General features: G+C 37.9%; 1 long non-coding RNA gene and 1 other non-coding gene across 2 annotated transcripts in view; both read left to right on the top strand.

Annotated features, from left to right (window-relative positions):
• Positions 1–2,669: 2,669 nt before the first annotated feature.
• On the top strand, positions 2,670–2,832 carry LOC122698996. The gene has a single exon (XR_006342491.1). It is a non-coding gene; the product is annotated as a U1 spliceosomal RNA (small nuclear RNA).
• Positions 2,833–5,766: 2,934 nt separating this feature from the next.
• Positions 5,767–18,562, top strand: part of LOC122698214 — a 31,378-nt gene continuing 18,582 nt past the window's right edge. The window contains exon 1 of the long non-coding RNA XR_006342286.1: positions 5,767–5,888. This is a non-coding gene — a long non-coding RNA (uncharacterized LOC122698214). The remainder of the gene's footprint in view (positions 5,889–18,562) is intronic.

The raw sequence follows: 18,562 nt of genomic DNA on the forward strand, positions 1-18,562 counted from the left end.
ATTGGGAAAGGAGTATGTCAAGGCTGTATATTGTCACCCTGCTTATTTAACTTATATGCAGAGTACATCACATGACATGCTGGGCTGGATGAATCACAAGCTGGAGTCCAGACTGGAGAGAGATATATCAACAATCTCAGATATGCAGATGATACCATTCTAATGATAAAAAGCAAAGAGGAACTAAAGAACGTCTTGATAATGGTGAAAGAGAAGAGTGAAAAAGCTGGCTTAAAACTCAACATTCAAAAAACTAAGATCACAGCTTCCAGTCCCATCACTTTATGGCAAATAGGGGGAAAAGTGCAAACAGTGACAGATATTTTATTTTTCTGGGCTCCAAAATCACTGCAGATGGTAACTGCAGGCATGAAATTAAAGACACTTGTTCTTTGGAAGGAAAACTATGACAAACCTAGACAGCATATTAAAAAGCAGAGATGTCACTTTGCCAGCAAAGGTCCATACAGTCAAAGTTATGGTTTTTCCAACAGCCACTGCACAGATGTGAGAGATGGACCATAAAGAAAGCTGAGTGCTGGAGAATGGATGCTTTGGAATTGTGGTGCTGGAGAAGACTCTTGAGAGTCCCTTGGAAAGCAAGGAGATCAAATCAGTCCATCTTAAAGGAAATCAACCATGAATATTCACTGGAATGACTGAAGCTTAATAGGGTTAGGGTTAACCTATTGGAAGCTGCAACGCGTTGGCCACCTGATGCGAAGAGCTGCCTCACTGAAAAAGACGCCAATGCTGGGGAAGATGGAGTCCAGGGGCAGGAGGGGGGGCAACAGAGGGTGAGGCGGCTGGGTGGCATCGCCGACCCAGTGGACAGGAGCCTACACGAGCTCCAGGAGAGACGGAAGGGCAGGGAAGCCTGGCGAGCTGCAGTCCAAGGGGCCACAGAGTCAGACACAACTCAGCAACTGAACAACAACAATCCCAAGTAATAACATCTGGGAATATGATGTATCTTTTTCTGGTGTTTTCTGAAACTGACCTCAGTATTCAGTGCAATTTGGATTATCTGAGACCATGCCGATTTATGACTAAGAGAAGGATTTGGGGGCACAGTGCAGACAGGCACAGTGAAAGGTGTCTATCAGTTTAGATTTAGCACAGAGCTGACACGATGCACCAACCAGGACACACCCAGCAGAGATCACTCACAGGCAGAGAGTGACTGTGCAGGACTGAGCGCTTCAGAATGCTGTGCACAACAGCACCGGAGCATCACCTTTCCAAAATAAACCAACAGCGACTAAAATACATCTCTGCATCAGGTCTTCTGCTGAAATAAAATCACCCAGTGTCTTGGAAAAGAGCCATTCTCACCCATGGGACGTACCACAATCAGGATGTGGGGCATGTCACAAGAAATGGCTTATAGTTAAAGGATCAAAACTCTAAGAATGATTTCCTTGTTTAAAAAACTTTACAAATGTCACTCATTTTGCATTCCAGTATACTTGTGTGAGTGGGAAAGGGGTGAAGCTACAGCCAGTGGACAGGAAATTATAATCCTGTATTTGCTCACAGAAACTCAGACCATAAACAATCTGCCTGCACTGCAGGGACCTGGGTTGGATCCCTGAGTCGGGAAGAGCCCCTGGAGAAGGGAACGGCGACCCACACCAGTGTTCTTGCCTGGAGAATCCCATGGACAAGAGGAGCCTGGTGAGCTGGAGAATCCCATGGACAGAGGAGCCTGGTGGGCTATAGTCCATAAGGTTGAAAAGAGTCAGACAGGACTGAGCAACTGACATGTAACGTATATGCTCACAGACAGTAGAGAAGAGTGAACACTATCCATCCTGTGTGGCAGGTGAAAACGTTTGGAGACTCGCTGTTTTAAGTATGCCTTCTAAATGTATAACATAAAATACAGGACCTCAAATTAGTACTTTGAAATAATTTTAGTGAAGACTACAAGTCACAGAGGCCTGCGTTGAAATGCCAGCCTTCTTGATCCTACTTGGGCAAGTACTTGGACAAGTTACCTAAGCGGCTTGAGCCTTACTTTGCTAATGCTACTTAAGAATTAACTAGGAATTAACCTACACCTTGCACGGTCGTATAGAGAACGTGGCACAGAGGTGTTCACTATTACAGAGTAACAATTAGGAGCGAGACCCAGTCCTCCACCTCTGTGTCCCTTCAGTTACCTACCCTTACTAGTTTCCTAGTCTATAATACGATCACCTTTTAGAATTAGGGTGTTGTAAAGATTAAATGTCTTACAACACTGCCCGGCAAGTAGCACACACTAGCTACGTGTTAGTTACTATTAACATCATTATCATCACCACCACTGAAATGTTAAGTAAACATTGCCACATTATCAGATTCATTACTTTTCTACTATATGAAAAAATGCTCCTTGAAAATTAACCTTATTTAGTGAACTGATTATAATATAGGATGAACTCACACACTCAAAAGAGTTTTTATGCTGATTTTTAGAAACTTTAAATATACAAGAAATTATCTGAATTACCATTGGTCATGAATGTTGACAAGATACATACAACAAATATCCATTTTCAGTGAACATATCCCTTCACGGAACTAAAGCATATCACAAACTGATATGTCTATTGTAGTTTCTCCCCAAAGATTTCAAAGCAGTTTAAAATAATTATATATAGCAATTCTCAAAACTTACAAGTATACTTACCTGGCAGAGGAAATACCATTATCAAGAAGGTGGTTCTCCCAGGGCGAGGCTCACCCATTGCACTCCGGTGTGTTGACCTCTGCCATTTCCTCAAATAGGGGAAACTCGACTGTGTAATTTATGGTAGTGGGGGACTGCGTGCCCGCTTTCCCCTGAAAAAAAAAACTTCAAGTTACCAGAGAAAATTGCATCTGAGAGCAATCAACATCTTTCTCTAAAACTTTTGCTACATAATTCCAAAGTGCTACAGTCTAACTGTTGCAAACCTGCCACTCGTCCAATCAGTCGGAACACTGACTGCAGGTCCACTGCACAGGCAGGCACTGGGCCAAACCCTGTTACAGAGTAACAGGAAAGGCGAGACCACAGCGACAGTGGGCGCTGCCAACACTGTGATTAAACGTTCCTGAAATGCTGTTTTCCTTAAACAGTGAAAAGAGTAAATTGTATGTTCCAACACTGGAGTGCATTAATAGTTAAGAGTTAAGTAACTTCATAAAAGTGACAGTACAATATTTTCCCCAAGGAGACTAGGCTTAAATGAAATAAGCATCCGTCTCTACTGCTCAATTACTAAGTAAAGGTAAATGACCACTTTAAATGAGTCAAATAACCTCAAGAATGACACTATTTTTCACCCATCTGAAGGAGAAAGTTTTGAGAAAATCTTAAGTTAGCTGTTACATGTCACTTGTAATCTATCAGAAATAAAGTACATTCACTCAGTTTCACTCAGCATCTGAAACTGAATTTTTGCTGGGGCGACTAGGGTCAATTTACTAATCATGCCTTCCTTTGATCAACCATTTTTTCTTAGGAGAGAAAAATCTAGCCTTAATGCAATCATCAAACAATCTAGAATTCATACTTTTTATCCTACATTTTACAAAACAAGATTTTTCTCCAGTAGCTACCTGTTAAAGTTTTAAAGAATTTAACATACATATTACCCAGCAAAATTGCTCTGCCCAAAAAAAAAAAAAAAAAAAAATGCAATCTTGACTCCAAGTTAAGTAATCTTAGTGCTTCAAGTGGTCATCCAAAACCTGAAAGTGGACAAACAGCCAACCACCTTTTTAGTACCTACCTCTCCAGAAGAAAGGGCTGTTAGACAAATGCTATTAATATTGACAGCAATTGTATCAAACTGACACGCAGGAAGGTGCACTTCAGGATTAAGTACCTCCCTTGGAGTTCATTATTACGAACTATGAATGTCACATTAGAAAAACTGCTGTCATTTCATTTTATGAATGCTGAATCAGGTAGCTTTAGTTAACTGCAACACTTTACAGGCTATCAAATAAGCCCCAATTACCAAGTTGTTCCAGACACAGAGCTTCTGTTTCTATTATTAAGTGTAATTAAAGAATAAAAAGGATCAGTTTATTTTTCTTGATACATTAGTCTAAAACGATCTGCAATAAGTCTCTGAACACCCAAGTGACTGAAATTCCTTGAGCTATACAAAACACTCCTCTGGAATGCCAGTCTTCCAAATGGCAAGACTATAAGAACACACAACTGATACACATTCTCCACATTACACATGAAGGAGTAAAAAGATTTCAAACTCAGTAAATTTACAGGAGGGAGGGGAGAAAAAGTGAAAACAAATGCCCCAAGTCTTTGTCTTCTCCAGAATGGCATTTTGTAGCACTGCAAGAATTCAGGCATTTCATCAGTATTCTGCACACTGGGGGACATTCAGTAACTGCTGGTGACAGATGAGTCGACAAGAAGCTTCACCAACAAACAGTATTAACAGGTAATGTTGCAAATCAGTCATGGAACAGCGGGAGAAGGAATGTGGAGGAGTTCAAAGAGTAACAATCTTTGGCCAAATTTTACATTCAGAGCAAATCAATCACACACTCCTTCAGGGAAAAAAAAAGAGAGAGAGATTTGGTGTGACCCAGAATAACCATGAGGACCACACACACACACACACACAGAGCAAGTGCCAAGTCCACTACAGTTTGACAGTCATGCATTTGGATAATTATAGTAGAAACGTGTGTTTTAGAAACACAGCTAAGGCCACACCCTACGACCGAGAACCGGGACTTTAAATGCTAAGGATCTGCGGTCCACGCAACACCTGAATCGGGCGGTATCGGGGCACCAAGTTCAAGGCAGGTGATGAGGAGGGCCGCGTGTCCGGGCGAGGCCTGGTGGAGTCCGAGGGAGAAGGGGGTGTGGATCCGGGGACCAGCAGCGGGAGGGAAGGCGGCCGCTGGGAGGAAAGGACGTGGGAGTTCCGGGTCGGGGACGGCCATAGAGACGCCGGAGGGGAAAGCGCCCGGAGCCAAAGGCCACGGGCGGAGGCAAGACTGGGCACGGGAAAGGGCGGCGAGCACGCGCGGGGAGACGCGAGGGGAAGGAGGCAGGGGCGAAGAAAGGCACAGCCGAATGAATGAGCGCCAGGGCGGCCCGGGGCGCGGAGGAAGGGCCCGGGGCGCCCGCGGAGATGCCGCCGCACGCCAGGGGTGGGCGCCGGGGTGGGCGCCGGCCCCACCGCGCCCGCCTCTCCGCCAAAATGGGGTCGCGGAGCAGACGAGCCAGGGGTGTGAGAGAAGCGAGGAAAACGGGAAAAAAATAAACCAGTCACCCTCCCCGCGAGCCTCCAGGCGCTCTCGCTCAGCCCCGTTCCTCCGCCCTCCTCGAGCCGCGGCGGCAGCTCCTCAGCAGCGCTAGGGGGAGCCCCGGGCCCGGAGCGGGGCAGCGTCGGCGGCGGCGGCGGCGGCCGGACGGGGAACCCCTCCGCACCTGCCCCTGTGGCGGAGCCGCGACGAGCCAGGCGGCGGCGGCAACGGCGGCAACGGCTCCTGCGAGCGGGGAGGGCAAATGACCCGGATGTACAGGGTAACGGCGAGGAGGGGGAAGGGGCAACGCCTGGAAGTGAACGCCGCGGGCCTGTCCGGCCGTTCGCACGCGCCGCGCGCCCGCCGCGCCAGGTAAACCGTCTTCCTTCCCCGCCCCCTTTGCTCCCGCCCCGCCCCTAGGGGGCGGGGCGAGGCCGGAGACAGGCGGTCTGGAAGGCTCCGCGAGGAGAGGAAGGGGACGCGGCTACCTTCTCCGCTACCCCGCCCTCCTTAAAGGGGCAGCATCTTAAAGGCTGAGATGGCTTCTGGGTGGACCCGCGTCTTGCAGCCTTCTCATTTTACAGATGGAAAACTGAGGCTTGTCCAAGATCACACAAAACTGAAAGGTAAAGCTAAGATTTTAATTCAGGTCTGCCTGAAATAGGTTTTTGGATATATAAATATGTACATATCCTCAAACACAGATTTCTTTGTATAACATGTAAAATTTTACTTAATATTATTGCTGTTCATTACAGTATGCATCTAGTCCTCAAAAATGATTTTCGCATTTATCTTAAGCTTTATATCCATTCTAGAAATTATGTAGACACAGTTTAACCTATCTCATTGTTCACTTCCCTTCTTTAGATCTATAGTCACCCATTCTTTAGTTTCTTTTTTTAATCACTTTGTTGAGGTATGATTGCCATACAAAAAGCATATTTCAAGTAAATAGAGCTTGATGAGTTTGGAGATAAGTATATATGATATCCATGAACCATCACCACAATCTATGTCATGAACATACTCATCACCTCATCACCTCCAAAGGTTTCCTCCTGATCTCTTTTTTTTTCTCCAGCTTTATTGGGGTATCATTGACAAAACTAAGTTATTTAAAGGATACAATGTGATGATTTGATATATGTATACATTGTAAAAGAATTCTTCCCATCAAATTAGTTAACATGTTTATCATTTCATAATTTTACCTTTTTGTGTGTGTGAGAATGAGCACATTCTACTCTCTCAGTGAATTTTGATTATAGAATATTGTTATCAAATATAGTAAAGTTAGCACGTCAGACCTTGTTTATTTTATAACTAAAAGTCTGCAGCCTTTATCAACCTCTGCCTGTTAGTCCTACTCCCCAACTCAAGTGAATTCCCAGGTGGCCCAGTGGTAAAGAATCCGCCTGCCAGTGCAGGAGATGTAGGTCTGATCCCTGGGCTGGGAAGATTCCTTGAAGGAGCAAGATAAAACCCCAGATAAACGACTAAATGGAAGGAAGAGAGGCAACCTTCCAGAAAAAGAATTCGGAATAATGATAGTGAAGTCGATTCAGGATCTCAGAAAAAGAATGGAAGCAAAGATTGAGAAGATGTGTGAAATGTTGACAGAATTGTGGACATCACTGCCACAGAACACACTATAGGAAAAAGAATGAAAAGAAATGAAGGCAGCCTAAGAGACTTCTGGGACAACATTAAACACACTGATATTTGCATTATAGGTGCCCCAGAGGGAGAAGAGGGAGAGAAAGGACCTGAGAAAGTATTTGAAGAGATAATAGCTGAAAACTTCTCTAACGTGAGAAAGGAAATAGTCAACCAAGTCCAGGAATCACAGAGTCCCAGGCAGGATAGAGTCCCGGGCAGGATAAACCCAAGGAGGAACACATTGAGACACATAATCAAACTGACAAAAATTAAAGACAGAGATAAAATACTAAAAGCAACAAAGGAAAAACAACAAATAATATTCAAGGGAATGCCCATCAGGCTGTCAGCTGTTTTCTCAAACGAAATTCTACAAGCCAGAAGGGAATGACATGATATATTTAAAATGATGAAAGGGAAGAAGCTACAAGCAAGAAAACTCTACCCAGCAAGACTCTCCTTCAGATTTGATGGAGAAATCAATAGCTTTCCAGACAAGTAAAAGTTAAGAGAATTCACCACCAAACCAGTTTTACAACAAATGCTAACGGAACTTCTCTAGGCAGGAACAAGAGAAGGAAAATATTTACCTATAGAAAATAAGCCCAAAACAAGTTACAAAAATGGTAATAGGACCATACATATCAATAATTGCATTAAATGTAAGTAGATTAAATGCACCAACCAAAAGACATAGACTGGCTGAGCAGATGAAAACATGTGCATGTATGCAATTCCATCACTCTGCTTGACTCTCCAAATTGCATGCAATTATTTTATATTGTTAGGCTAATCATGTTCTATTATGGCTTGCAATTGTAATTATCTTTTATTTTTGTCTGGCTATTGATTGTGAAAACTGATAAACATCTTTCACTATTGTGATTACGTAACTATTACTCATTTAATACCATTTATCATGATTGGTCAACAGAAAAATCATAGAATTCTATATCATCAAAGCTACCACTTTATAGAAAAATCTGTAATCACTTTTTAAAATTCAGATGCGTATCAGAATTATCTTGGAGTTTTTTCAAAAAATACAAACATCCAGGTATTGCTTCTTCTTTTGACTGGAGTTCCAGATATGTTTCTAATGAGCAGCCATATTTAAAAACAACTGGACAATATGAGGACGTTTTACTTTTATCTAGTCTGTTTCACTTTTCCCATTTCATATTCAATGCTCTCATTTAATTTAGTTTATGTTTTCCAACTTCTCCATCACTTTTTTTATGTTCTTTCTCAAACTTTTATTAAACAAAGTAGAAAATCTCCTGTATGCATACATATAAATAATGTCTATTTTAGAAAATTAGGAATTTTGCCTAGCTAAAAATTTATGACATTTTGATTCCACTCGCTTGACTTATTATGAATAAAATGCTATTTTTCTAATTTAGAAAAATAGATACACAACAAACAACAAAGGTTTACTGTGTAGCACAGGGAACTATAGTCAATATCTTATAATAACCTATAATGGGAAATAATTTCAAAAATAATATATGTATATGTATAATTAAATCACAAAAAATTTTACTTTATGAAATTTAGTAATGTTTATCTTTTTGCCAGTTTTTCTAAATGTCCTATGGACACCTGATAATAATGTATGAGACACAAAATTTTAAATATATTTGTGTAGTATATAAGAATAATATAAATTAATAGAAATAGAAATTTATTACATTTAAATTATGAATGACATAATTCAAGTTGCTTTTACTTTTTTCTGCACTTGATAAAGTATTCTCAGAGAAATGTTAATATGTCTCACTATGATTATAAACATTTTTCTTTTTCCTTCATTTCTTTTGATTTTTGATTTATGTATCTTTGTTTCTTTGTTTTTTTAGTTAATGATTTATGATGTCTATCTTCTTTGTGAACTGTAACTTTTATCATTAAAAATATTCATCTTTGCTTCATTTAAAAATGAATTCAATTTAAAAAAGAAAGACTGAGGAGAGAGGAAAGGAGAACTTTACTGTAGCATAATGCATATTATTTTATTTTAAGCTTAGTTTCAAGGTCATCTTCCAGTATTGTACAAAATTTATTCATGTACTTTGTTGCTTATTGATAAGTGTTTCTGAATTTATAAATGTCCTTTAACTCCAAAGGTATCCATTGAGTCATCTTTGACCAAGATTCACTTGGAGATATGAGTTAATTCAAGCGGCAAAAAAACTTTTCAATTACCTCTCAGTATAGCTTTGTAAATATTCGTATTGTTTCCAGATGCTAAGCTATACACTTTCTTTTCCTTGAAAACCAAAACCAAATGATAAAATAAAATTATTCAAGAAAAAAAAGTACAAGTACTGTTTCCAAACAGACCAACTCAAAGTAACACTCAACAAAATGTCTCAAAGTTAGCCAACAGAAAATGTATAATCCTCCATCAGGATAATGCAAGACTGCATCTTTCTTTGATGACCAGGCAAAAACTTTTGCAGCTTAGCTGGTAAATTCTGATACATCCGCTCTATTTACCAGACACTGAAACTTTGGATTTCCATTCATTTTGGTTTTTACAAAATTTTTTTAATGGAAAAAAATTTATTTCTCTGGAAGATTGTATAGAAGGCATTTGAAATATTTCTTTGCTCACAAAGATTAAGTTTTGGGAAGATGCAACTATGAAGTTGCCTGGAAAATGGCAGAAGGTGGTGGAACAAAACAATGAATGTGTTGTTCAATAAAGTTCTTGGTGAAAATTAAAAATGATTTTATTTTTACTCAACAAACCAAATTGACATTTTGGCCAACCCACTATCTGTCTGCATTGGAAGGACTGATGCCGAAGCTGAAGCTCCAATACTTCGGCCACCTGATGCAAAGACCTAACTCATTGGAAAAGAGCCTGATGCTGGGAAAGAGGAAAAAGTCAGGAGGAGAAGAGGACAACACAGGATGAGATGGTTGGATGGCATCACTGACTCGATGCACATGAGTCTGAGCAAGCTCCGTGAGTTGGGGATGGACAGGGAGGCCTGGCATGCTGTAGTCCATGGGGTCGCAAAGAGTCGGACATGACTGAGCAACTGAACTGAACTGAATATCTGTCTGCAGGACTTTGTTCTGGATGTAAGTTGTCAACTCTTTTGAGCTGATACCAAGGAACATAACTTTAAGATTATATGGGAAAAATGTGCTTAGTTTTGTAAAAAAGAAAAAAAAATCAAACTGTCTTCAAAAATGTCTAAATGATTTTGCATTTCCATCACCAACAAAGGAGGGTTCCTGTTGCTGACACCTCAGTCAGCATTTGGTATTGCCAGTGTTATGGATTATGGCCATTTTAATGACTGTGTTAAAACTAAATATTAAAAAAAAAATCTAAGATCAGGCATCTGGCCACATTACTTCATGGCAAATAGAGGGGGAAAAGGTGGAAGTAGTGACAAATTTCCTCTTCTTGAGCTCAAAAATCACTGGGAATAGTGACTGCAGCCATGAAATCAGAAAACGTTTGCTTTTGGGGGGAAAGTTATGACAAACCTAGATAGTGTGTTGAAAAGCAGAGATATTACTCTGCCATCAAAAATCCATGCTGTAAAGGCTATAGTCTTCCCAGTGGTCACAAATGATTGTGAGAGCTGGACCATAAAGAAGGCAGAGTGCCAAAGAATTGATGCCTTCGACTGTGATGCTGGAGAAGGCTCTTGAGAGTCCTTTGGACAGCAAGAAGATTAAACCAGTCAATCCTGAAGGAAATAAATCCTGAATATTCATTGGGAGGACTGATGCTGAAGCTGAAGCTCCAATATTTTGTCCATCTGATGTGAAAAACCGACTAATTGGACAAGACCCTGATGCTGGGAAAGATTGAAGGCAGGAGGAGAAGGAGGCAACAGAGGATAAGATGACTGTCAAATTGTATGGCATCATCGACTCAGTGGACGTGAGTCTGAGGAAACTCTGGGAAATAGTAAGGGATAGGAAAACCTGGAGTGCTGCAGTCCATGGGGTCGCAAAAAAGTCAGACACAACGGAGCAAATGAACAACAAAAAGTGATCTAAGTGAGTGCAGTTCCTCAGTAATGTGGTTTGTGCCAGTTTGTAGTGTTAAAATAGAAAGTTAGAGGTACAGAAATAAAAAGAGTGAGTCTAATTCTGCTGTTACATGTTTTTCTTCACCAGCTTCTGTAGCATATAATCGTGCTACATATAATCTCTACTTCTGCATCTGACACCCTGTTCAGAACACTCACTTCGTTTAGATTTTGATCTTTTTCTCACGGGTTCTCTCAGCTGTTCTCAGGTTGCCTGTCGGTTCATTAGCATCCATGCTCTGAAAAGAACAGATGTTACTGCCTATGTTCTAAATCACAGCCGACTTAGAATAAGCAGAAATCCATCACAAAGGGACACAGTGGGAGAGATCCGTGTAGCGATAGAGAGGACAGACTTGGTAGACCTTTTTAAGGGACTTCCATCCTTACCCTCCTGTTAATGTGTCTGATCACAAATCACTCACAGCCAGATGGAGCTAGACTTGCATGGTCTGATTTTCTGACAAAGACCAGACTTCTGTCACTTCTCACAGCAGAAATGCCCAGTCCTGCTGCAGAGGCTGCCCACTGTTTACATTGCAACATGAAAATTTTTATGCTGTTGTTCTTGCTCCTCTTTGGTATTATAAAACAGTCAAGTAAGATGAATATGGATGGTAATTTATTCCAGTAGCTTGCATTGAATTATACTTGGATGACTTATTAAATGAAGGATATGATCAATATTACATCTGTCATAAGTGAACAACTCCTCTTTTGAGTGAATCTAATCAATTCATTGTTTAATGAGCACAGTGGCCTCTGGAGAGAGGCCACAAATCCAAATAACATCACTTAGTGATGGATTTTAATGTTCTCTTCTCTGGCATGGCTAAAAATTGTGTGAGATCATTATGCAGAATGAAGGTTCTCCTTTGGCAAAGCATTGAAGCATTGAAAGAATAGAAAAGATTCATGAAACTATCAGGAAATGTCTTTGTTCAACTGCAAAGTTTATAAAGGGCAAGGTGGTAAATGGCAGATGGGTAAATATGGCCTCAGTGAACAGAACATTGCACTTAAAATATGTGAGTTATTTTCAAATATCTCTTGATATTGATTTGTAACATAATTCCACATGATAAGAGGACAGACTTTGTATGATTTCAATACCTTTAGACCATGAAATTTTGTACCTTGTTTTATGCCTATGGATATGTTCGAGTGTCTCCTGGTTTGTAATCTATGAATAGAATTTGAATAGAATTTGCATCTTGTGTGAAAATTGTATTAGTCTTAATTATGTTGAATTGGTTCATAGTGCTTCTCAGATCTACTTTTCTGTCTATTCAGTCTATTGATTTTTGAGAGTTTGATATTGAAATTTCAACTAAAAATTTTTATCTACTTAAAAAATTAATTGTAATATATAATGTAACTATATGTAACTTTGTAATCTCCAAGTCTCCTATAAATGTGTTATCACACTTTAATAATTTAAAAAATTTAAAAAAATCAAGAAGAAAAAAGGCACTCTCATTACACCTATCTATTTCAGAGATATTTTGGAAAAATCAACTGCTTCCATTCATCATATTTACATAAAATCTCATAGTAATTTTTTTTAAATGGATGACTACTATTGCAGAGTTCTCTAGAACAATAGCAGTCATATGTTTCTAAGTACTTTTCAATAAAATTAAAATTATTTAATCCTAGAAGATCTCAGTGAAATAGGGTTACATTGTTATCTCAATTTTTAGACAAGAAAACTGAGAAACAAAAATATTATTTTCATTTGTTTACATATTTTCTGTGGCTGCTTTTTAAAAATTGAAGTACGGTTGATTGGGGCTTCCCAGGTGGCTCAGTGGTAAAGATTCACCTGCCAGGGCAAGAGGAGGCGTTCAGTCCTTGCGTCAGGAAGATGCTCTGGAAAAGGAAATGGCAACCCACTTCAGTATTCTTGCCTGGAAAACCCCATGGATAGAGGAGCCTGACGGGTTACGGTCCATGCGGTCACAAAAGAGTTGGATATAACTGAGCAACTAAACAACAGCAAAGAGTTGATTTACAATATTGTGTTAGTTTCAGGTGTACAACAAAGTAATTTGTTTATACATGTATATATATATATATCTTATTCTTTTCCATTGTAGATAGTGAATGTACTTCCCTGTGCTATGCAGTAAGGCACTGTTATCTCTCTATTTTATATGTGGTAGTGTGCATCGTTAATCCCATACTTCTGATGGATTCCTCCTTCCCTTCTCCTTTGGCAGTGATGGTCTATGTCTGTGGGTCTGTTTCTGTTTGTAAATAAGAAATCTGTCCTATTTTCTATATTCCACATATAAGTGATGTACTATTTGTCTTTCTCTGTCTGATTTATTTCATTTAGTATGACAATATCTAGGTCTTCCCATGTTGCTGCAAATGGCACTATTTCATTCTCTTTTATGACTGAATAAAGACATATTTTTTTACATTCTCTTTTATGACTGAATAAAGACATATTTTTTAAAATTGCTTAATATCAAATAGCATGCTTCAGAACTCCAGAACTCTCATTCTTAACCATTAAATATAATATTTCATAAATCACTTGTAGAAGAAAATTTCTTAAAGTGATTATACATTATTCTACTGATTAAAAGGGCTCATCAAGTGCCCAGCACAACAGAATGAGAAAGATATCTCACCAAAACACATAATTTTGAAATATTACAATAGTAGCAAGGAGTCGTAGTAACTAGAGATTTCAGAAAGAGCAAATATTACCTACAAAGGAATGGAGAACTACATGTCAAAATGTAATTTAATAGCAAGTTTCAATGCATAACAGAAGAGTAAATAGAGTTTTGAGAGAAACAAGTTTCAGGAAACCACAACCAAAATCCAAAAGAACATTACTAGGCCTTCCCAGAAAGATTTCTGTGCCCTAGGCCCTGAGGGTCCTGAGCCAGAACTGGAGAAAAATCACTAAGGAACAAGGTTACTCATTAAAATATAAGAAACGATGGCATGTTTGTAAAGAGAGAGAGAAAAAAAAAGGAGGATTATTTTAAGTCATTGTCTTGGGGAAAGGGAGAGAAGGAATATTGCAGAAAGAGGAATTAATAGCTTGATAATGAATATACTTAGGGAAGAATCAAGAATGGGCAGATGTAAGGAAAAAGTTATTTTGAAGCAGAAGTAATTACCAGTTGAGAGAAAATTATCTTGTGCTTCTAAGATGATCATAGTAGAACTTTATTTTATATTTCCAATTAGGCCACTCCCAAAGTAATTTTTTTTTAATCACCTTTTGTTGGTTGGAAAGGAACTTTCTTATGGTTGATGCAGAGTGAAGGAGGAGGAACTAAAGGGCGTTCCTTCCCTACCCTCATCTTCATCTTCATCCTCACCCTTGCCCTATCAACGAGAGGAGAAAAAAACTAAATTCCTAATTAGAATCGACCAAAATTGCCTGGATCTAGAGTAATATTTTCTGCAAGTTCCCAAGCCTATGCTTGTATTGTGGGAGGAAACTGGGGAAGAAGGGTTGAGGAAAGACAGCTTTAACAAAGGAATCAACATTTTAATTTGGGGTAGGAGTTAATGAAGTCAAAGTGGACAGTAGGGAAAACCTTCCAGACTGAGGGACTAGCTTTGTCAAGAAGTGAGGAGACATCTCACATTCTGATCAACATTTCTGTGCGACTACATGGTGAAATATCTCGATTCATGTGAGGAAAACACACCAAAAAGCAAGAGAAGTTCAGAAAATCCTTGGAGGATTGGACCCTGCAAACCTGAGCTATTCAGCATGAAACAGTTCTGAGTCCATGTCTAAATATAGGCAATTTAGATGTTCCAATATTTTTTTTAAATGAGAAAGGAGAGCAAACACACATGAATGGAGAAATGCAATTTTACATTAAAAAGTCACAAAGCAGGAAAAATGGTGGAAAGCAATTGTGATCTGAGTAAATAGTTCTACTATTGTAGTTATACATATATTATATGTTAATATTAATACATGATATTGTGCATTATAATATTATATATTATATTTTAAATATTATAAACATCATAAATATAAAATATAATATACTTATATAAATATATAATTATATTTATATTATACATTATTATATAATTATATTATTTTACATATTATATATTATATTATATATTATTATATACTATATAATATAGTATATTATTATATACTATATAATATAGTATATTATATATTATATTATTACTCTTTATTATATATTATATTATAATATTGTATATTATTATATACAATATTATAATATATTTATATATTATATATTAATATAATATATGCTGTTTATATGTATATATAAATATATAATTATATATAAACAATGCAAAACTAAAGTAAAGACTCTCCTCACCTTAGCCAAGAAATAAAACAATACTGCTATGGGAAGAAAAACAGTCATTTCTTTTGATTAAAATCTATGTAGTTATCTAGCTATAAAAATTAAATAAAATGACCAATAATCCTCTACTGTTGCTGCTGAGTCGCTTCAGTCGTGTCCAACTCTGTGCGACCCTATGGACAGCAGCCCACCAGGCTCCTCAGTCCACAGGATTCTCTAGGCAAGAATACTGGAGTGGGCTGCCATTTCCTTCTCCACAATAATCCTCTATTTTATATTAACACCTATTAGGCATCTACAGAGGAAAAGAAGACTCGACATCCTCTCTTTACCCACAGTCAGATTTATGTTATTAAAATAGACAGATGCCTTACTGTGGAGAAGAGTGTGTTTCTAAATTCAATCAGGTGGGGTGGTGTTAAACCTATGAGCATATTAGGGAATCTCTAAAGATAAACTTATTTCTGCTGGAATAAAACACTATTGTGAAATAAGTCTCTTGGAAGTCCAGTTATATTATGTACCTGTTTTAAATTTATTTTACCTGTTTATTAATATCCTGAACTAGGTGTTTCCTTCAAGGTCTATTGTTAGTGAAACGTCATAAGCAAACCTCAGTGGGCAACTAGGGCTCCTGGAATATGAACTCAGACCCCTCACTTTAACCAGTCAGTCTATAGTGTTACATATATGAATACACCTGCCATTGCCCTAAGGGCACGTTACACACCCTTTCCTGTCCTTCTTCCTTATTAGACTGGAAGCTCCCAGAGGATTGGGAGCTTATCTTTCATGTCTTCATGTCATCTTCACTCCCTATCAAAATATTGGAAGTGTAGCAAAGTTAAATAAATACTTGCTCATAGAATTAATATATGTCATCCATTCACACTACTTTTTATGTTGACTTAGCAAGTTATGTGTCTTCCAACATGTCTGTTAGAAAGAATACTGACTCCTGAAAAGAATAACACAATTTGAAATGTTCTATTTTGTGTTTTATCCCCGCTCTGTGTATCTGCCCTCAAGGTCTCATGGCTAAGGCATTTTAGGCAGGAAAATAAAATATGACAAGAAAACAGCTTGAGATAAAACTGACCCTCATACTTAGCCCATGCACAATCAAGTTAAGCCCTCCATACCTGATCTGGTTAATTGAAATGGATGGCAGATAATCCCACAGAAAGATGATACAAATGAATTTAGGGGTCTTAAGGACAAGATTGGGAAATTTGCATATTTCTCTTTTCTGGTATTTTTATAACTAAATCTTCTATATTTGGGTCAGCAAGGTTGGGAAGGGGTCAACAACCCCCCAGAATAAAGGATAAAGCAATAAGGTGGCAGTGAGGCTTCGTGAACTAATTGAAATCCTTACTTTTTAACAAGAAAATTACTTTTACCTACATTTTTCTTAAAAGCTAAAGGTATCCTTGTATTATACTTGAATCCCTCTCTTTAATGTGTGGCAATATCATATACATCAAGGTCTTTGCTTAGAAAGCTGTATGCACCGATATTAAAGTTAACATGCAGGACTGTGTTGGATATCAACATGCGTTTCTTTGTAGACAAAATGTGTGCTGACTGACTCACCCATATACAAGGGAATTCTTTACTTCATTTTAATTTATTTAAAGTATCTTAGAAACTATTTGATGGCAAATCACTTCCACTGAAAGGGAAACAGTGACATCTGGTGGAATAGTTTTATCCAAACAGACAGTCATCAACATATCTATCCCCTCAAAATAAGTGTTTGAAATACATACATTCTTTCCCTAGAGAAAAAGTGTGCCTTTATAATGGAACTGGAGATTCTTCAGTCCAGAGCAATAAATCTTAAAAAAAAAAAGAAGCCCCAAAACGGATTACAAGGATTTGTGTCTTCTATCATTCTAGCTATTTGAGCAATGCAATCTGAAAGTCACAAGCAATATGGTAATACAGAGATATGTAAACATACTCATATATATATATCTATGTATATGCATATATTAATTATATGTTATATGTTTTATGTATAGCCCATTAATTATATAATATATATTATAGTGCTATATTAACTACATATTATATATATTATATTATGTTTAACTATATACTATATTAACTATAAATATATGTGCATATAATACACACATATATATCAATTATGTATGATATTATATACAATGTACATACAGACATATATTGTATATTAGTATTAATCATTTATCCACACATCACATATTTAATATAGCTACATATGTGTAATACACAAGAAAAATTTGTGAGGTTTGTCAATCTGTAAAAAAGTGAAACGTGCTTTTAAAATGCTCATGAGGGCTTAATCTAGACCATAATAAATGTGCAAATATTAAAATGTGTATGTACCATATCTCAACCACTGGACCACCAGGGAAAGTCTCCTTTTTTTTTTTTTCCATTTTCACTAAGAACTGATTGAACAATATATTCATTGTTTTGTTCCACTACCTTCTGCCATTTTTCTGGCAACTTTATAATTTCATCTTCCCTAAACTTTTTATCTGTTTGAGCAAATAACTATTTCAGATGCCCTTTGCAGTCTTTCATGGAACTGAAATTTTTCCATTAAGACAGTTTGGTAAAGACAAAAATAAACGGAAATTTGAACGTGCAATATCTGGTGAATATGGCGGATGAATCAGAACTTGCCTGTCAAGCTGTAACAGCTTTTGTCTGGTCATCAAAGAAATATGTGGTCTTCCAGTATCCTGAGGGCAGACTGTGTGTTTTCTGTTGACTAATGCCAGATGCTATTCACTGAGCGCTGCTTTCGGCTGGTCTAATTGGGAGCAGTACTTGCAGAACTTGTTGGAATTGTACACTGTTGTATAATACATTGTATGACACAGTATGTTATATCAAATATTTCTCATTGTGTAAAAGTGTCTGACCTTGATTACAAAGATCAGAGCAACCCAGCAGTTGAGAGCTTGGAGTCTAGAGCAAAATCAGAATGTGGTTCAAATCTTGGCTCTTTCACTTGCTGTGTGGTGTTGGGTAAGTTACTTAATTTTCCTGTGACCCAGTTTCATCATCTATAAAATGAGAATAAAACTCTTATCTTATCTCATACAGTTTTATTATGAGAATTTACTATGAGACTTTATTGTGAGGTTTAAATGTGTTTATGCATGCAAAGCTTTAGAGCTCTGTCTGGCAGGGTAAGGGCTGTATAAATATTACCTCTTAGTATTGAATTATCTAAAA

Source organism: Cervus elaphus, chromosome 8, assembly GCF_910594005.1.
Source record: "Cervus elaphus chromosome 8, mCerEla1.1, whole genome shotgun sequence".
Classification (NCBI taxonomy): domain Eukaryota; kingdom Metazoa; phylum Chordata; class Mammalia; order Artiodactyla; family Cervidae; genus Cervus; species Cervus elaphus.